Source organism: Macrobrachium rosenbergii, chromosome 55 (genome assembly GCF_040412425.1).
Source record: "Macrobrachium rosenbergii isolate ZJJX-2024 chromosome 55, ASM4041242v1, whole genome shotgun sequence".
NCBI lineage: Eukaryota > Metazoa > Arthropoda > Malacostraca > Decapoda > Palaemonidae > Macrobrachium > Macrobrachium rosenbergii.
This window is the reverse complement of record NC_089795.1, coordinates 29,030,268-29,050,267: the sequence shown is the minus strand read 5'-3', so window position 1 is coordinate 29,050,267 and position 20,000 is coordinate 29,030,268. Positions and strand designations below refer to the sequence as shown.

Here is a 20,000-nt window from a genome sequence, read left to right as displayed (position 1 = left end):
TGGTTTCCACATTGCTGACGAGCTCGAAGGAAAGAGGCACCCACGCAGGCACTGGCGTAAAAGGATTAATTTTGGTCTTGCTTGTGCGCTAATAGTTCGATTACACAATATCTTTAGCAGCGGTATTCATGCAGCAATGTGATACCTTAAGAAAGAGGATCTCGAGCAATCTTGGGAATCGTTGTTCGTTTGTACTGTTGTGGGTTGAAGGGTGAATTGTCTGTTCTAAAAAATATCTGCGTCTGCGCGTGAATAAAAAATTTATATATATATATATGATATATATGTATATATCATATATATATATGTATAATATATATATATATATATATATATATATATATATATATATATATATATATATATATATATATATATATATATATATATATATTCACAATGTAGACGCAGATTTCTGTAGGCAACCCACCCTTCAACTCACGACAATACAAAACAACAGCCTTAACAAGATTGCTTTGAGATATTTATATATATATATATATATATATATATATATATATATATATATATATATATATATATATATATATATATATGTGTGTGTGTGTGTGTATATATATACATACATACTAATTATATGTGTAATTTTATGTGCATGAATATTACGCTGTTATATACAGTCTAGCAGTAAAGCAATTTCCTTAAAATTGACAATTTGTTCATATTTGTTTCATTGATGTTTTACTTATACCATTTTGGCTGATATCCTATTAATATTGCCGCGAAATTGATTTTTATTCTGATTTTTTGCTGACCATAACAAAATTTCAACTAATCACTAAAACTATATAAGGGACGTATTTTCATGTAGACCACAGACTGGACATCAAGGAAGCAAATACATGCACACACACGTGTATATGTATATATATATATATATATATATATATATATATATATATATATATATATATATATATATATAAGATACATACATATATATATATATAGATATATGTGTGTGTACGTGTGTAATGGTATTTGTGTGCTTTTATGTGAAGGTATATTGTACAAATCTTAGGAATTAATAGAACACTAAAATGTTCCAAAACCTAGCATTGCCTAATGGCACAGCAAGAGAGATTATAATTTTCATATTATAATGAACCATATTGCCACTTATATTTTTGGTAATTTAATAAATTTTCTTCATCAGAAGCTGAAATACGAATAAATATAAATTGCACAGTAAATATAATTTAGTTGTAGCCAAGTAATCAAGTACTCTGCATCAATTATACTCTTCCACAAACGGTTATTTTGACATTTTAATTTATGATAGGAAATTTAGATTCGTATCATATCGTTCCCAATAAAGGGCATTAGTTTTGAATACTGATGAGTTTAATTCTTCTCCAAACTGCCGTATGTACTGCATGAATTATTAATACATACACATGCAGCTAATGAGCTAGAAGAATTCACTGCCATGCCCTGGCAACCTTATCGGCCAACAGTACGTTCGATTTCGTGTACTTTCTGAAAGACAGAGACAGAAATTGTCCAAAAATACAGAAACCATTGATCCGTACTTTAATATTCAAGCTTTACTCGATTTCAAGGGATCTAATACACAGATGGATACTGTTCAAATATATAGGCAGCAACGATAAGTACCTTCACATGTAGTCGGTATTTGATTTTAAAAAATAATACCGCAATGTTAATTTCAAAGGTCGCTGATTGAAATTTTGAAAGGATCCTTCGCGACAGTCAAACAGGGTATGTTAAATAAACACTGAGCTTTGTTACCCGCGGCTAAACATAGCCGCAACATAAAGAATGACCGCAATATAAAACACCCAGCGCTACGGACAATAAATTATGTCTTGAAGTTCCAAAAAAAGTAACTTCATTTTCCATCAATGGCGGAAGAGGTGGCCCGGGATGGGTTAGGATAAGTTAGGTTAGTTAGGTTAGGTTAGGATGTTTATAACTGGAGTGAAGGAAGCTTACACTGTCGTTGTTAAAAATGGAAGAATACAAGAATAGGGATACATATTATGTGTTACCATTTTTTTTAACATGCTTTCTCTCCGTTAAATCCTCTGCCCATTAGTATTCTATTATGTAAAGCATTCCTTTGTATTTTTAGTATTTTTGTAGCTTTCAGTCTGAACTTTATAATGATAATAATAATAATAATAATAATAATAATAATAATAATAATAATAATAATAATAATAATAATAATAATAAAAGAAGAATTAGAAGAAGACGACGACGACAAAGAAGAAAAGATAAAGAATAATAATAATAATAATAATAATAATAATAATAATAATAATAATAATAATAATACCACCCTTCAGCAAAGGAGGAAAATCTCATTCACGGAAATATCCTATCGGAATAAATTTATTCACAGTCATGTTTCGTAATATCCTTAAAAAACAAGAATAATCTTAAGAGTCGTAATGGGACTTTCACCTTTCTTTCCCTCCTCATTAGCATAAGTCATTACCCCAGGGACAATGGGCTCCTGGAATGGAATCATAACATGTCATTTAAGATGGAAAACGAAGGTCTCCCCACACAAACCCCCTCCCCCCAACCCCGGCCCTCGCCGCTTTGGCGACGGGTAGATAATTCTCTTTCTATTCTCATTTCGTAGAATTAGAAGTGTGAGAAGAAATACCAGTATGACGATGCTGTGTTTATTTAGTTACTTATTCACTTCCTTTTCTTTCGGTTTATCCGCTCGGTAATTCAGCGCATTTAATTATATTTATGATTTTGCCTATATCATAGAATGAAATCATATATGAAGTTGTAGGGTCTTATGGTTTTATATATATACTGTATGTATGTATGTATGTATATATATATATATATATATATATATATATATATATATATATATATATACATATATATATATATAAATTTATATATTTATGTATATATATATAATATATATATATAAATATATTATATGAGTATATATATATATATATATATATTATATATATATATATATATATATATATATATATATATATATATATATACACATATATATATATATATATTTCACTATAAGTAGGTTCTATGATATATATATATAAATATATATATATATATATATATATATATATATATATATATATATATATATATATATATATATATATATATATATATATATATATATATTTATATATGTATATATTTATATATGTATATATATATATATATATATATATATATATATATATATATATATATATTTAAAACTGTTACTCTTGACAAGGTATATGCACCTGTAAGAGCCAAACTGCCATTAGGATGTTAAGAGGTCATTCTGAATACTACATATACACGCACACACACACATATATAGTATGTGTGAAATTCTGTTATTTATGCAAGCGTAAATCATATATTAATCCTCAAAACTTGATATCGGTTTCTCTATAGCATTACACCAAGATAGATACACTTACCAATTATAATTCCCCTGGGTTTAAATTATTCTCAGGGGTATAGTGAACTTAATGTTATATATATAACATATATATATATAGTGTGTGTATGTGTATATACATATATATATATATATATATATATATATATATATATATATATATATATATATATATATATATATATATATATATATATATATATATATATATATATATATATATATATATATATATATATATATATATATATATATATATATGGGAGCTGCTCAGAAGAGTGACAGATCAGAAGAGTGACATAACATAAGTGACAAAAATACTTCTCAAAAGAGTGACAGATCATAAGAGTGACATAACAAGAGTGACAGCATATTTTAATTATCAAAAGAGTGACATAACATAAGAGTGACAAAATTACGTTTATTAGCACTAGATTATTGGAATGCATGGGGTACTTAAACTGGTTCAGTGATTAAAATATTCATTCTTTTGTTCAGTGATTAAAATATTTATTTTTCGAACATAAAATAATTAAAAATTTTAAATCATGACATGCGAAAAATGTACACATAAAATTACTTTTAAATATTAATATATTTTTGTAAACAAAACATTAAAATCAAATTATTGTTTTCAATCTTCATCAGTGTCTCCTCTAAGTTGCTAGCCCCATTACTTGTACCTAAGAGTAAATTGTGAGCAATTCCCTTGACGTATTCATTCAAAAAGACTTGTCCCTGTCTACTTAATACTGTTGCGAGCCTTTTCTCTCTTTGGATTTGTTCTTTCTTCTTCTTACTCGGAGTAATGCCTGATGTTAGACGTTGTACCTCTTGGTCTGTGCGATGATCTTTCGTAAACTCCCTAATCATTGAGTATACCCCCAAATGGTAACTCTCAACTACTTTTTCAAATCTCCTGTGTCAAGCTTCTACACAATTATTTGTTCTTGGAAGATTGTATGGTTGGAAGTGATGAATGCTCCATATAGTAGGATTAAATCGTGGAGGACGACGTACATGATTTTGTCTTGGCCTACCTCTTACTCTTCGTGGAATTATACGCCTCCCTAGCACATAAGTCTCTCCAAAATATTTATAGACTGGCTCAGCTTCATCTGTAGGAATTAGTTGAATTCCTTTGCTTCGGCAACTGAAAGTAAATGTTCTAGCATTGATGAATATATTTGTGTAGTTTTCCAGGCAACAACGCATATACAGCTGGGAAAGTTTGCCCGTGGAATATGTAATGGATAGTGTATATCTGATAGAATTGTCGAGGCAAGTCTTAAATGTTCCATCCAGGAACCAGATATTTGAGTCGGCTAATCTTGTAAATTATTTTCACTGCCAAAAGCTATGATTCTTGCTGTACCTCTTCATCCTCGATTTTGTTTCCAAACCTCGCTCACCGGTTTTTGTATCAAACAAAGGAAGTTTTCTCCTTCCTGTATGGGTAACCTGTAACTTATTCGGGATTACCAGATCGATGGCAGATTCTGCTTCCACTGAAATTCTTTTACGTATACGATGGATAGTTTGCTCTCATCGCTGATGCAGATGGCATTTCAGCACCATAGTTTATATCTACTTTCTGTCTAGTTTTTTGTATAATTGCCGCTGGTGTTGCATTTGAAGTCTTAGCCTGGCCTTTTAAGTTCTGCAATAGATTGTAGTATCTCTTTTTCTCCCAGCAAGCGGTGCATGATTATGTGCCTTTCCTCCAGATATCGAGCCACCGTGTTCATTAAAAAGCGAACTCCACGAAGTGTTGCGGCACCACCACAATTTTTGTCCTCGCACCGGAAATAATGATTCTGACCTCGGGACCTCTGATGTCGGTATATGTGCTCTGAAGACTAGCTTTTCTTTTTCCTTTTGGGATGTGGCAAAACTGTATTCATCCATTATGCGGGCAAGACGATGTGAAAATACAATATGCCTCTAAGGAACACCTAATCCAGCCAAAAGCTATCAGACAACAAAACAGTTTCTTGAAAATATTTTAGAATGTAGCCTTCACCTAGACATTTTCGAACAACTGCTATTCTAAGAGATGTAAGTACTGTGAAGATAGTACAAGTATCAACAACCATTACTGTTATTTCGCGGTTATAACAATCATTAAGTCAAAGAGAGAGAGTGTGTGTGTGTGTGTGTGTGTGTGAGTGAGTGATTAAGAGTTCTTTAAGATTCCGATAATATATTGCTAACTTGTCACTTTTCCGTTACGTTTGCATATTTTCATATTTGTCACTCTTTGTTATGTCACTCTTTGAATTTTTTCCAGAATTGCTACTTTTTGTTATGTCACTTTTCAATACACATATATATATATATATATATATATATATATATATATATATATATATATATATATATATATATATATATATATTATATAATATATACGGTATATATATATATATACTGTATGTATATATATATACATACATACATACATTCATACATATATATATACATATATATGACTATTTATCACATCATCAGATATATATAATAGAAACAGAACGTTCCATTTCAACGTCTTACTGAAATATTATATTTTATATATATATGGGGATTTTTATTGATAATCGACTGCGTTAGTGCGTCACTGTAGTCCTGATTCTCGTCCGTCGCTGGTTCGATCCTAATGGACGGTGGACTTATTATCAACTAAAAAATTCCCCTTCGGTAACATATATGAAAATATATTATTTCCGAGGTAGACGAATTGGATATTAAAAGGACGTTTGTAGCTTTGATTGTATATACACACATATATATATATGTATATATATAATGCAAAACAATTACAGACGAACGTCAGTGACTAATCTACCACAGAATTAATCAATTCGTCGTTACGACATCCAGGTTCGGAACAGGCACAGGCACTGTACCTTATTTCTCAGTCTTACAAGCACTTTCCTACTCCCTCATCACCCTTATTTGTTATACACAACTTTCAGCAATCTAACGTCTTCCATTCTCAAACCGTCAGATCTATTCTTACACATTACCATTTATACCCCTTGTGTAAATCTCATCTTTTCTTTGAGTCATTTGTTATGTTAACAGTCAACCTCAACAGCTTCAACCTATTCTCTTTCAATCGCATCTAGTATCCACATTTCATTTCCTTACAGGTTTCATTTCCTTAAAGGTTAAAGAATGTTTACACGAAGATATCATTACAAACAGTAAGAACACTTCCTATATAAACCAATCACCAATGAACAAATTGAGACCAAATCGCTTACAACGACATGCCTTGTCCAATTCAACTGGGGCCATCACATGTGCACAAATAGATACACCTCGACAGAAGTGTCTCCTTCTCCCAGTGAAGTGTGAGCGACTGAGCTTCACTGTGATGACTGGTTTTCGCCGGGTCCTTGATTTATGTTCAGACGTGGCGGTAATTTCGGAGATGCTAATGGTCTTTAGCAGCATGTGTGTGAAACACATTTTCTTTTATATCTGTGGTTGTTTGCTTTATTAGATTTTCCCAATGGGGTGCTTTACGTAGTGGTTACGTAGAGGGTTTTACAGATAACACACACACACACACACACACACACATATATATATATATATATATATATATATATATATATATATATATATATATATATGTATGTGTATGTATGTATGTATACATGTATTTGTATGTGTATGTGTGCCTGTATGTTTGTATGCATGTGTACGTATATACCAGAGTCTTGTGTTTGCTTTCTTGTTATATTTTTACACAAAAACATGTATAAGAAAGGACACAGTGTGTGAAGTCTGAATGGTGTCGTGAGGTGGTGGGAGAGATTGATCGAGATATACTTAACAAAAACGAAGCTGTTCAACAAAGATTGTTTTTCTTGATTTCTTCTGTAATAATGATTATCAACTTTCAGCTGCATAATAATTCGTACAAAGGGACTGGCTGTACAGCCTTTCGCCTAAACGTTACGTTTAAATCAAATATAGATTTTGTGATTTACGTTCATAGCTCTCAGGAACACAATGGTACATGGAATTGGAATTCTCATACAAGATGTGGTTAATATGCCAATCAAAATATTAATATAGAAAGAACTATTTTACGAAATGATACCCCATACAGTCTGCCATATAAGTAATTATCTGTAAATATCAAGGTATGCAGAGGCATACATCCCGTCATGACACTATCTATTATTATATACATTCTGTAAAACGAGGCTAAGCTAATTTCGACTTTCGAAGATTGTATAAAAAAAAAGGTAAGACGTGAATGTCCCAGTCTTCAAGTAGTTAATAATGCACATTTGATGTATGGAAACCTTTCGAGGTACTGTATTCCTTAAACATTAAGTCACCAGAAAGAAACGAACAAGTCATATGCGGAACTAGAGTACTAAAAAAAGCCTAGTAGAAAAGATTTTTTTAACGAAACTTTTTAAAGGTCAAATCACAACCTGGAACCCAGTAAAAATATCACAGGGGCTGAATAAAACCAGGGATTCTTCTTCTAGTTTACAGATCATACAGAAAAGTTGAGATTTATTTTACGAAGGGCAGAAATATTCTTAGTTATCATCTCTGTTTATTTGATTTGTTATGGAAATAAATTTTATTTCACTGTGGGGTGTGTATAGCAGGTTACAGCTCATGTAGAAAAAATACAAGGAAAAATATGTTAAAAATAAACAATGCAATAATACAATGCAGTCTAAATTATTTTGATCCATTTAAAAATATAGTGCTCATGAAGCCATAAACAATGGGAATTCAAGCTAGGGTTGAGACTGTAAGACCAGATTCTAATGATGTTCAGTGGCGTTCCAGAGATGATATTGAGGGCAACTATATTCTCAGTTTATATTCAGCTGTCATTATTGAGAAAAACAGATACAGGACAGATGAAGACAAGTCTAAGTATGAAGTTCATTGCCCGTAGACTATCCTAATACGGGCAGGAAAAATACAGAAATACGCGTTGAGTTTTATAGATATTCGGGGGGACAAATTCCACAAGCTCATAATAATAACCCATGTGCCAATATAATGTTTACCTCACTGCCTAAGCAGATTACGGCAATGGTGATGGAATTTCGAAAAAAGTGAGTTTACATACTAAGTGAACCTTAGCTACAATGTAGAACAGTCATCCATTACAAAGTCTGGGGAATGGAGGGGACCATGTATTAAAGTTTACATATAATATGTATATCCCAAAAAGAAATCTAATGGTATAAATATTAATGAAGTTTTGCCATGTACGATACAAAAAAATAATACTAGGTAGACAGTTTAAAATACAATTAAAACAAATAGCTTTTTTTGTAATTTCGATAGGCTAATATAGCATCAGCCAGAAAAACACTGCAGTTACCGATTTCCCGAGCTTAAATGAAGATAAGTCTGTAAAAGCGCTGAGTACATAATGAATGCATTACTCAAAGAGGAGGTATAAACTGCAGTTACATAACAGTTGAAAGAATACAGTATCTGTTTATATATAATATATATATATATAGCCTTAATATATATATATATATATATATATATATATATATATATATATATATATATATATATATATATATATATATATTAGTTGTTCATGGGTTTCATACGCTGCTGATGCGTCTTCTATGTTGCATAAAAGCGGTAATAACGTAAAAATTTGTCTACCCAGGAATTTATTTATGATTGTTCATTTAAATATGAGACTGACATTACACATACACACACGCACAACACACACACACACAAATAACACACACACACACATATATATATATATATGTATATATATATATATATATATATATATATATATATATATATATATATATATATATATATATATATATACATACAAACTTTGTGTCTAGGTGTGTGTGTGTGTGTGTGGTATGTGTGTGGATAGACTGCCGACTATAATTACTGACACGCGTGTAAAAGTAATATATTTAACTTCATCAGCTAATTAATGGAAATAACCCACACATTCGAATAAAATGATTGATATCATTAGGTTTTATTGGTCGTTCAGTAAATTAGGGACTGGATTTACACTGAGCCCTTGAATCAACCATCCAATTACTCTTTTGCACTCTATTTTCATTTTTATCTGATTTTCTCTGGAAAAAATTATCCGGCAATATCGAAAATTTTCAGTTTTAGTAATTAAAATCTCGCGGCTTTCCTTTTTCCCAACCATTTTTGGCTTAGCATTTAGAATATGAAATATGGGATTAGCTTTGAAGATTAAATCTATTATTTTTGCTTTAATTTCCCCCGCTGGATTATGAAGTTTCATATGTGGCTGGAGATAACGGTGACATGCGCATCTATTGATCCACAGAAACTGTGCATTATTATTTTGTAGACGAAAGTAATAAAAATTAGAAAGGAATACACAAGCAGATCTTATGTCAAAAAACCTAATTAGTCACATTATTCCTTGGCTAACTCGGCCTTTCACCAAGTTACATAACCTACTTCTGTTTGCTAAGCGATTTTGGAATCTATGGAGAGAAGACCTTTCTGTTCCACAGTGGCCAACTTAGATACAAGCATTCATGCTTCAGAATTCTATTCCTACCTTTGTTATTCCTCAGCAGTCAATCTACAAACCCTTTAATTTCTCGTTCTACTTCCCTGGTCGCGCTGAGTCACCTCCTTCTTTTAATTTTCCTAAGGCCTTTGCTATACATAAACACTTTGGATGTCCCGCCATCTTTAAATTTACCTGTTACTGAAATAAAACTTTTGATAAATCTTAAAAATTCCTTTTGTATTTACATTTCTAAAGCAGATATTATCTTAGTACTAAATATTTTCAGTTTTATTTTCTTTATACGTTATACGGGAAATAATGTTTCGTATCCTGTTCATTCCCAGAAAATTATGAATGATTCAGCCCGTCTGTTCTTTTTTTTTTCTTTTTTCTGTAGAAACGTATCAACAAAGCTTCAGTGAAAATAATATTGTACTAATTATACAAGGTGTAAATCCGTTGTATAATCGACGAACTAAAAATGCTATTTTTTAATATTCATATCAATATCCGATTGTAATTACTCGTCGCAATCAATAGGAAATAGATTTTTTCCATACAGGTCGAGCCTGATGATGCGTATCCAGAAATGACGAGAGAGAAGGTATAACTAACTACCTCTGTTAATATTGTCGTTCTGTAACCTCTCACATTTCATTTGTAGGTGTCGACATAATTTTAAATCAAGAGTAGTTCCTGGATTTTCTTTTGTAGGTTGGAGACATACTGATGCTAAGTCTGCCAACCATTTGAAGAAAATGACTCGAACGAACATACAAATGAAAAGAAGTAACGGAAATGCCTAAAAAACGATTACATCTTGTTTCTCAAGCTATTATTTTGTCGCTGCATTTCAACGTCACTGTAAAGAGCTGGCACCACTCCAACTCTTTACGGGTTTGCACCGTTCGCCTTCAACAAAGTTAAATAACCTATGTCAAGATGAGATGTTAAATAAAACTGAATTACAGAGGAACTTAATACCACGTTCAACAACTAGAGTCTTGGCAGCTGCACAGTTGTCTAGTGACTTTATATTTTGAGAGGTTAAGCTAAGCTGAGGTATACCGGACGAGATAAGGGTAATTTTTTCTGTCTAAGATATAGAGACTTATATATAGTTTTTGTGGTGGTAAGAAGTGGATTTCTTCATGTGGCATGGGAGGTGTATTGATTACTGTTCGTGCAAACGATAACATGGCAGGATATATGAATCGTTATTGCTCTGAAATAGCGTAAAACAATACGATAAACTTTAGGCGCTTAATACACTACAGAAAACGGGACATGATTAACACACACATATATATATATTTATTTATATATATATATATATATATATATATATATATATATATATATATATATATATATATATATATATATATATATATATATATATATATATAGAATATATATATATATATATATATATATGCCCTCTTAATTCTCAAATTCTTCCTTTGCTTTTTGATATGCGGATATTTCTTACACATATATATGTATATATATACATATATATTTATATACATTCTTTTATGTATATATATATATATATTTATATACATTCTTTTTTCAGCATGACGCGAAAAACCGTCAGTACTATTTATGTATTACAAGATCGGTTATTCATTCATTATAAGGTTATTTATATAAAATAGAATGATTCTAGTAACCAGGTTACTGTATGCTAATTACTTGACGCTAGTACCATAAAAATATGCCATTTTATTTTCGATCAAAAACGTACGATGAGCAAAAACAATTTATGGTGTCAATCGAAATTTTTTTATCAAATGAATTCACTTGATATATTTCTGTTGATGATTTTCTTGAATGTGAAATTTTTGTGGATTCAGTGCGCTCAGCATAAAATATTTGAGGTGGAAAAACATTATCGTAAAAAAAAAAAAAAAACAGACTCCCATAAGACTACTCCCACCTCTTCTCCTTGGTGGAGGATAAATATGAGATTAAAAAAATCAGGTTAATTCTCCCTAAGTGTGAGGAATCTTTGTTCATATTAATTACGCAAAGTACCTTACATAAGGAACTACTTAACGTAAATGTCCATCAGACACCCTTACAGTTACTTTTAATTAAGAACATGGTCATAATAAAAGCCATCCTTTTACGTCATTGAAACACTTCTTATTACTGTCAAACATATACTGTGTGTGTATATATATATATATATATATATATATATATATATATATATATATATATATATATTATATATATATATATATATATATATATATATACATATATATATATATATATATATACATATATATATATATATATATATATATATATATATATATATATATATATATATATGTCTATTACTTATATAATGTGTGTGTGTGTGTATCATTCACAAAAATGTCAGTGATCCAGATAGTTGTCACGCCAGATAGACTACACTACATTGATCAATCATACCGAGAACTTGAAATCTTATCCTATTAAACCTACACATTTCCATACATGATTTTTAGGATTTTCCTCAGTAAAGGCGAAAGTCTTTTAGTGTCTTCAGTTATTAAAATCTTACAGACAACAATAAAATTCAATGCACGTCAACAATATTAGCATCTCTTATCTATGCTAATTGTTATTATTATTGGTGAGAACTTCAAATATTAAAGATGAGTAAGGATTCTCTCATGAATGTACGTTGAACCATAAGTGGTTTGAAAGATTAATTTTCTCCTGTTACCTTCTCTTTCCATAAAAACTTCACTGACTAGTACGTTTGACAGATAACCTAAAGTTAAAGGAATGTCCGTTGAAAGATTATATATGACGAGCGTGTTGGAACCCGGTGCTGCTGTCTTCCCCACCCTCCTACCTACCCCGCCACACTCGGGGGTGGATAAACAGGTTTGCAGGAGGAGGGTGGATGTCTCCCCTACTCATCAGTTTCCCTACCTACCCCGGCCCCACCCGTGCGGACAAACCGGTTTGTAGGGATTGGGTAGTTGTGTCCTTTCTCCCCTACTGTCACCTTGGGGAGGACAAACAAGGAGACTCAACTCGGATTTTATTATTATAGATGGTATCCAATCCAATAATTTTGATATTGTTTTGAAAGGTAATAAGTGTAATAACAATTCGCTTTCATGAATGATATGTTCATAGAAATATTACATGCATTGTGCGATATTGCCATAAAAATATGAACATTTTTTGCTTTTTAATTTATAAACAGACTGTTCATAATTTTCGTGTAACTGTTTGTGAAGGTAATCCAGTAGAGTAAAAATGAAAATATTTTTTAATTAGTTTAATCCACACCTTCATCAAATAATTTACGTTTATAAAAACATATTTTAATTAGTTAATCCACACTTCAATCAAATAATTTACGTTTATAAAAATATATTTTAATTAGTTAATCCACACTCTAATCAAATAATTTACGTTTTTAAAAATATATTTTAATTAGTTAATCCACACTTTAATCAAATAATTTACGTTTATAAAAATATGTTTTAATTAGTTAATCCACACTTTAATAAAATAATTTACGTGCTAATAAAAAAACAACGATAAAATGACAAAACCTTGTTTTACTTGTCAAGAGAACCGATTCCGGCCAACATAGAAAGGTCTTCATGCACACAGAGGGTCGTACTGAGACGTAGCAGATTTCAACTAATCACTTGCCCAAGACGGGTGACATTTATTAAAAGAAAAACGGCTAAATCTCTTATCAAAACATGCAGCTTACGGATCCCAGGGTTATTAATATTATTGTTATTACTATTATTATCATTAACTACCGATTTAGTGGCATGCGACGTTTTAAAGTAAAGTTTTTTAAACTTACTACTAACGACTGGCTTTACATCGTGAAGTATCAAAGACTAGATTTTGAGAATTACGTTAAACAATCTTAGAGCGCAATCAAATATTATCAGTGGTCATGGATGAACAAGCTATTCATGTCAAAGTGAGTTAAAAGATTCTTTATTAGGGTTCAATTATCTTTAACGTCTTTAAAATTAAATAAGTTATATTCCGAGCTTTGAAATATATTAAACTTTAAACAACGTGCCTACAACGTTTCCAGTCAATCTTATTATAACTTTCTAATGTGTATTTTCTAATATGTCCAGATTCCAGGCATATATTGCTCCCTCATCTTGCTTCGAGTTGTCCAATATCCAAGCGAAGGTTTTTAACGTGATGGTACATGGATTGGTATTGCATAAAATTAAAATAAATACGCATCCCAAGTTTGGTGACCTTAGAGCCATTAACTTCATTTTTGCAGCAAACATATTTATTGCGAATACAATTTTAATTTCCTGAAATCTTCTGTTACTCACGGCATCTGGGTGAAATAATGATAATTCCTTTTTATGAAAGATTTTAACTGGCTCAATTTTTCAGTCCATTATTTCTATTACCACATCTCTAATTGCCTCTTACTTTTCAATTCATCAGGTAGGCCCTTGAGTGCTACGGAGACGAAACTATTTTCCAGTGATCTAACCAGCACGCAATATTTCATTAGATAAACTGTATTTTTTTTTATTCTAATCACACTCATAGACTTTATTTTTTATTAGACTGAAAAATAATAGTTTGTCTAACGATACATTGCGTGCTGGTTAGATCACTGAAGAATAGTAACACTCAAGGCCTACCTGAAGAACTGAAAAGTAATAGGTAACTAGAGAAACAGTAATAAAAATAATGAAATGAAAAATTTAGCCACGTAAAATTAATAAAGAGGTAAATGTCACTATGTAAAAAATCTTGCATCGTTAAAATTTCCTAAGCAGCAGATTGTTTTTGCATTTGCCTCATTAATTATTAATGGTTCATCTTATTTACGACTCAAATTAAAATTACTTGCAAGGCTTTTGAGCATATTTACAGAGCAAGTTTCATGAATCCCTTTATCGTTTTAGGCTTTCATTTATCACTATTAACTAGTAGCCGTAGAAAAAAAATATATATACAAACATATACGGTATATATATATATATATATATATATATATATATATATATATATATATATATATATATATATATATATATATATATATGTACTACATGCATATGTATCAGTAGATTCATAGACATACTGTGTAAATATTCGAGACGAAACATATAGGTTTTATTCCAATTACATCAAGTGAGGAGATATTCCTTGGACGCTCTCAAATTACAAAACAGTTGAATTCGAGCCTGTATATTTGGCATATGCTTCTACATATATTGTAAACCCACTCAACAACACACCAAGCCGCTTGAAACTGTATATATATTCGACAGTTAAAATGAAATTCTGTGCAGCATGTAATTTCAGGCAAAGCAATTGCATGACTCCTTTTGTGGTCCTTTTGTCTGCCTGCGAGTTACGGCCGAATTTGTCCTCTATTATTAAGGAAGTTGCTTATTGACGGCTGCTGCGAAGGAACGACTTGTAAGGATTTTTCTCTTCTTTTCTCAAGTTAATTCAGTATAACCATCGATAATGGCGAATGAATTGCTGAACCGTACCTATAGCAAATGATTCCTGTTGATGTACTTTTTGTGTTCATAAATATAGATTTCCTTTGTTTTTATTTCTCTTACATTAAAGGAAGTTACAAATTAAGTCCATTAACGTTTAAGGTGTGTGTGTGTGTGTATATATATATTTATTTATATATATATATATATATATATATATATATATATATATATATATATATATATATATATATATATGTGTGTGTGTGTGTGTGTGTGTGTGTGTGAAAGTACAGACGGAAATAATAAGTAAGGAAATCTGATAACTTGTCTTAATCCCACCAATACTTATAAATGGCATATGAACGGAATCTTGGGAAATGTGAACTGCCCATTTAACCTTTCGGAATAATGAAAAATTAAGAAGCAAACATATGATATAAAGAAAGTAGAAACCAATAGTGAAAAACGATGTAAAAGCCATATGCAGTATTTTTAAAACGAGCAAAGCAACCAACAAACTAAATATAGACATTCAAAATGTTCTAAATGCGAAATTAGCACCTGATAACACATGATCTTTCTCACGCACTTTTCCGCTACAGTGGTTTATGAAACGTTAGAAAATATGTAATTACATTTCCATCGAACAATTCCGAATGCTTTTTTTCCTTTTGTTTTTTACCTTTGGCGGTGTGCAGCGCGTGGCAGCTCATTATGACGATCAAAGCTTTGAGAACGGCGACCTGAAAACACAACAAAAGAATGACAGGGACAAAACTTCCGTGCATATCATGTGCGGTTGATTTATCGTATGACAAATAACTATTTTGAAATACCACTGGCGCTCTTTCGCCTTTGTTCTTCGCGGGGAAAAAACAGTTCATTCGCTCTTTTGCAATTCTCTTGCGTTTTCGAGATGCATTTCTGCAATATTCAGGTACAGATGATGAAGTTTAAATTCCTGTGTGATTCTTTTAAATATTATTATCTTATTTTTGATTGGAATACTGCTAATATGTATCTTGGGATTTATTCAACTGTTTATTTGATTTGCATTTTCTGTAAAATATGGAACATAAAATTGTCTTTACAACTGAATATTCCTTTCCGGTTTTAGTTCATTTTTATTCAGCCATCCGAGTTTGCATCACTGGCCCCAGAGTTTTACAGATGACGCTGGTTGCTTACAGTTAAAAGCCACCACTCTTTCTGTGGTGGCTAGTCATGAGAATGCTAATCAATGATTGATTGATTTATAGATTTTGGGCATACCTGCCAAGCACTGGGGCAACTATGGCCATTCAGCCCTTACAATCACACATTTATCTACCAAAAATTCATTAAAACTATAAATTAAGATAAAGAATGTACCAAAAGAATATATAGTCTTTGATACGAATTAAATCTGTAAAATCTGATAAAAAGTTAAATTCTGAAATAAAAGTTAATTTTCTCTAATATCAACATTGGTTTACTGATATCACAATTGTTATGAAGTACCTCGCACATGGTCCCGCCATGGAGTGAGGTAACTCTCCTTTCTTGAGTTAAAACTTGGCAATCGGTTAATAATTGCCCAGTTTTTACCCAAGAAAGGAGAGTCACCTTACTCTCAGTTATATAATGTTTCAGATAGTTTTATCATCTAAACGATCAATGGTGAACGCGACTTGAAAATTTATCGAAACAAAGATCTTCACTCGGTGAAATGGGGATGAGGAACATTTAAAACGTACGTTCGAGAATATTTCCCTCAAGAAGATTTCTTTTAATTGACAGTTAAATTTCCATGACAGGATATCGTGGTAGGGAAGATCTACAGTTTTTTTTACGGATACACTCATATGTTTTTTCATGACGTCCCATGATGCTTTCCTTTACTGTTCAATATGCCGTCATCTTCATTTATTTACTGTTCTTTATTCCTGTATGATAATGTTATATATAGCCGTGAGGAACACTTTTCATTTGTCTTTATTATATTCCCTTATTTTCTTTCCTCCCATTAAAATATCGAGAGGAAAGTAACCTTATACAGTATATATAAATATACGTGCCGGGGTTCAAATCCGCTGTTCAATGATGGCTCGGATTGCACCACTGCAAAAATCTGGCAGCCCGTCAACCTAACGGTCCGAAAAAAAACCAGAGGTTCAGTAGGATAGGTATCAGCCCTCGGGCTGGGAGTTAAACGGCGGGTCTAGCGACGAACTGGCCACATGTCATAAGCATTGGGACCTTTCCCCAACTGGCTGTCAGCCTAAGAAACAGGAGATCAGCGCCTGCCCTATGAGCCTACAGAGGCCCAGGAGGATATATATATATATATATATATATATATATATATATATATATATATATATATATATATATATATATTACATACCTCCGTACAGGAGTGAGGGGGAACTAAAGTTATAATAATCCCCTTCTGCACAATTTGAATCTGCGAATTTACTCGAGGGGAATCTAAAGGAAGGGAACTTGCACAGTGGATAAAAGTCAGAAAGTCTATTGTTCGTGTACAGTTATGGGCCAGTAACTCATCCGATTCTAAAGGGAAACCTCTTACTCTAAGTTGCTTTTATACAGCTTTCGTTTTACAGAGAGTTAAATTGGAAGGTAAAATGATTTCCCCTTATTCTTGATAAAAGGCAACCATGGTTTCTTTCAGCGTCGTTACGAGGGAAAAGTATTTTTAGGGATAATTAATATATTGGAAAGTGGTTCTTAGTGTTTGTATTTATTATTATTATTATTATTATTATTATTATTATTATTATTATTAGTAGTAGTAGTAGTAGTAGTAGTAGTAGTAGTAGTAGTAGTAGTAGTACGTTAACCAGCATAAAAAACAAATCTTGGATCAGAAAAATGTTAATGTTTCAGCTTCAACTCAGGCATATAAATAAATACAAGCACGTACACATATGAAAGTAACTATTCAAGTCTGTTTATCTTCAAAAACACTAATGTTCTGCTCAACGGCTTAGTCATTTACGTAATCAGGCTCTTCCAGGTCCTTACTACCCTCACAGCATCAAGAATTCATGTTCTTCTCTTTGTCATGTGTTCTTGGTCAGACGTTTCTCTAGACTTCGTGATCATGTGATCTGAAGATACGAAAATAACGTTTCTTTTGTTCAACAAATCCCTTAATTTCCAACATGGCTATTCGATCGCATTTGTTAAAAAAAACGAGTCTCTTTTTTTCTAGATTGAAATTCCATAATTCAAATGATTTTCAATTCTTAAGAACATTCTTATTTCTTTCTTAAATTTCCCATTGACTTTTCAAGTCAGCTGATTATTCACTGACATAATTTTTTCAAAATGCTCCTGTGTAATTACGAATAAATACAGCAACTTATATTTCATGTATCCACTGACACTATCCCAATACTCTGAATTTCTCTTCATAATCAGAGTAAATCTATTGGGGAGTCTTTATATAAGGCTGCATTATAGTTCGATATTTAATAATCTCAATTACGACTTCTTTCCCGGCAGATTTACCAGACGAAGTGCCAACCATTAGTGGGGGAAGGTCCAAGTACCATGTTGATTTGGGTTCATGTAAACTGCACCTCAGCCAGATCTAGACCAGCTGCATCCCTTATGTGGTACATTAATGACCAGCAGGTAGGTTTCACCTCACGCACACATACACACACACACACACACGCATATATATATATATATATATATATATATATATATATATATATATATATATATATATATATATATATATATATATATATATATATATATATTATTTATATATATATATATATATATATATATATATATATATTATATATATATATATATTTATATACATACATAATATATATATATATATATATATATATATGTATATATACATATATATATATATATATATATATATACTGATATATATATATATATATATATATATATATATATATATATATATATATATATATGTATATATACATATATATATATATAATACTGTATATGTATATATATATATATATATACATACATATAAATATTTCTCAATGTTCATCTGTATACTTAATTACGTTGTCTTAACATTTAAGTAGCCTTAGCCAGTGTCTTTTGATATATTATTTTGTCCTTAACATTTATAAATTTATAAATAATAATCCTTCAAAAGCCTTAGCAAGCAAATCTTGGGATATCGTACAATACATTACAAATGATTACATGTTGCTATGAGAGTGTGGTATCTTGAAGGATATCCTTACACTTTATAAATCTAGAATATCCTTTCTCTTTTGCAGGCTGACAGTAGGATTTTGGTGGAGTACGCACCTGTCAATGACAGCGACGGTCTAGAAACCTCTCGATTGGGACTGCGATTCGTCGTAGGGCCCCGACACTTTCCTTCAGGAGAACTCAGGCTAAAGTAATTGTCACTGAGGTGTCTCTGTAAATTAGTTGCCCACCCGTAAATGGCGAAATTCTCTTTGCACTTGTAGCTAAATGAAGTTCATGTCAATATGAACTG

At 31.2% G+C, this 20,000-nt stretch overlaps 1 pseudogene; it reads left to right on the top strand.

Annotated features, from left to right (window-relative positions):
- LOC136835720 (cell adhesion molecule 2-like) overlaps positions 1-20,000 on the top strand; it is a 161,443-nt pseudogene that overhangs the window by 137,699 nt on the left and 3,744 nt on the right.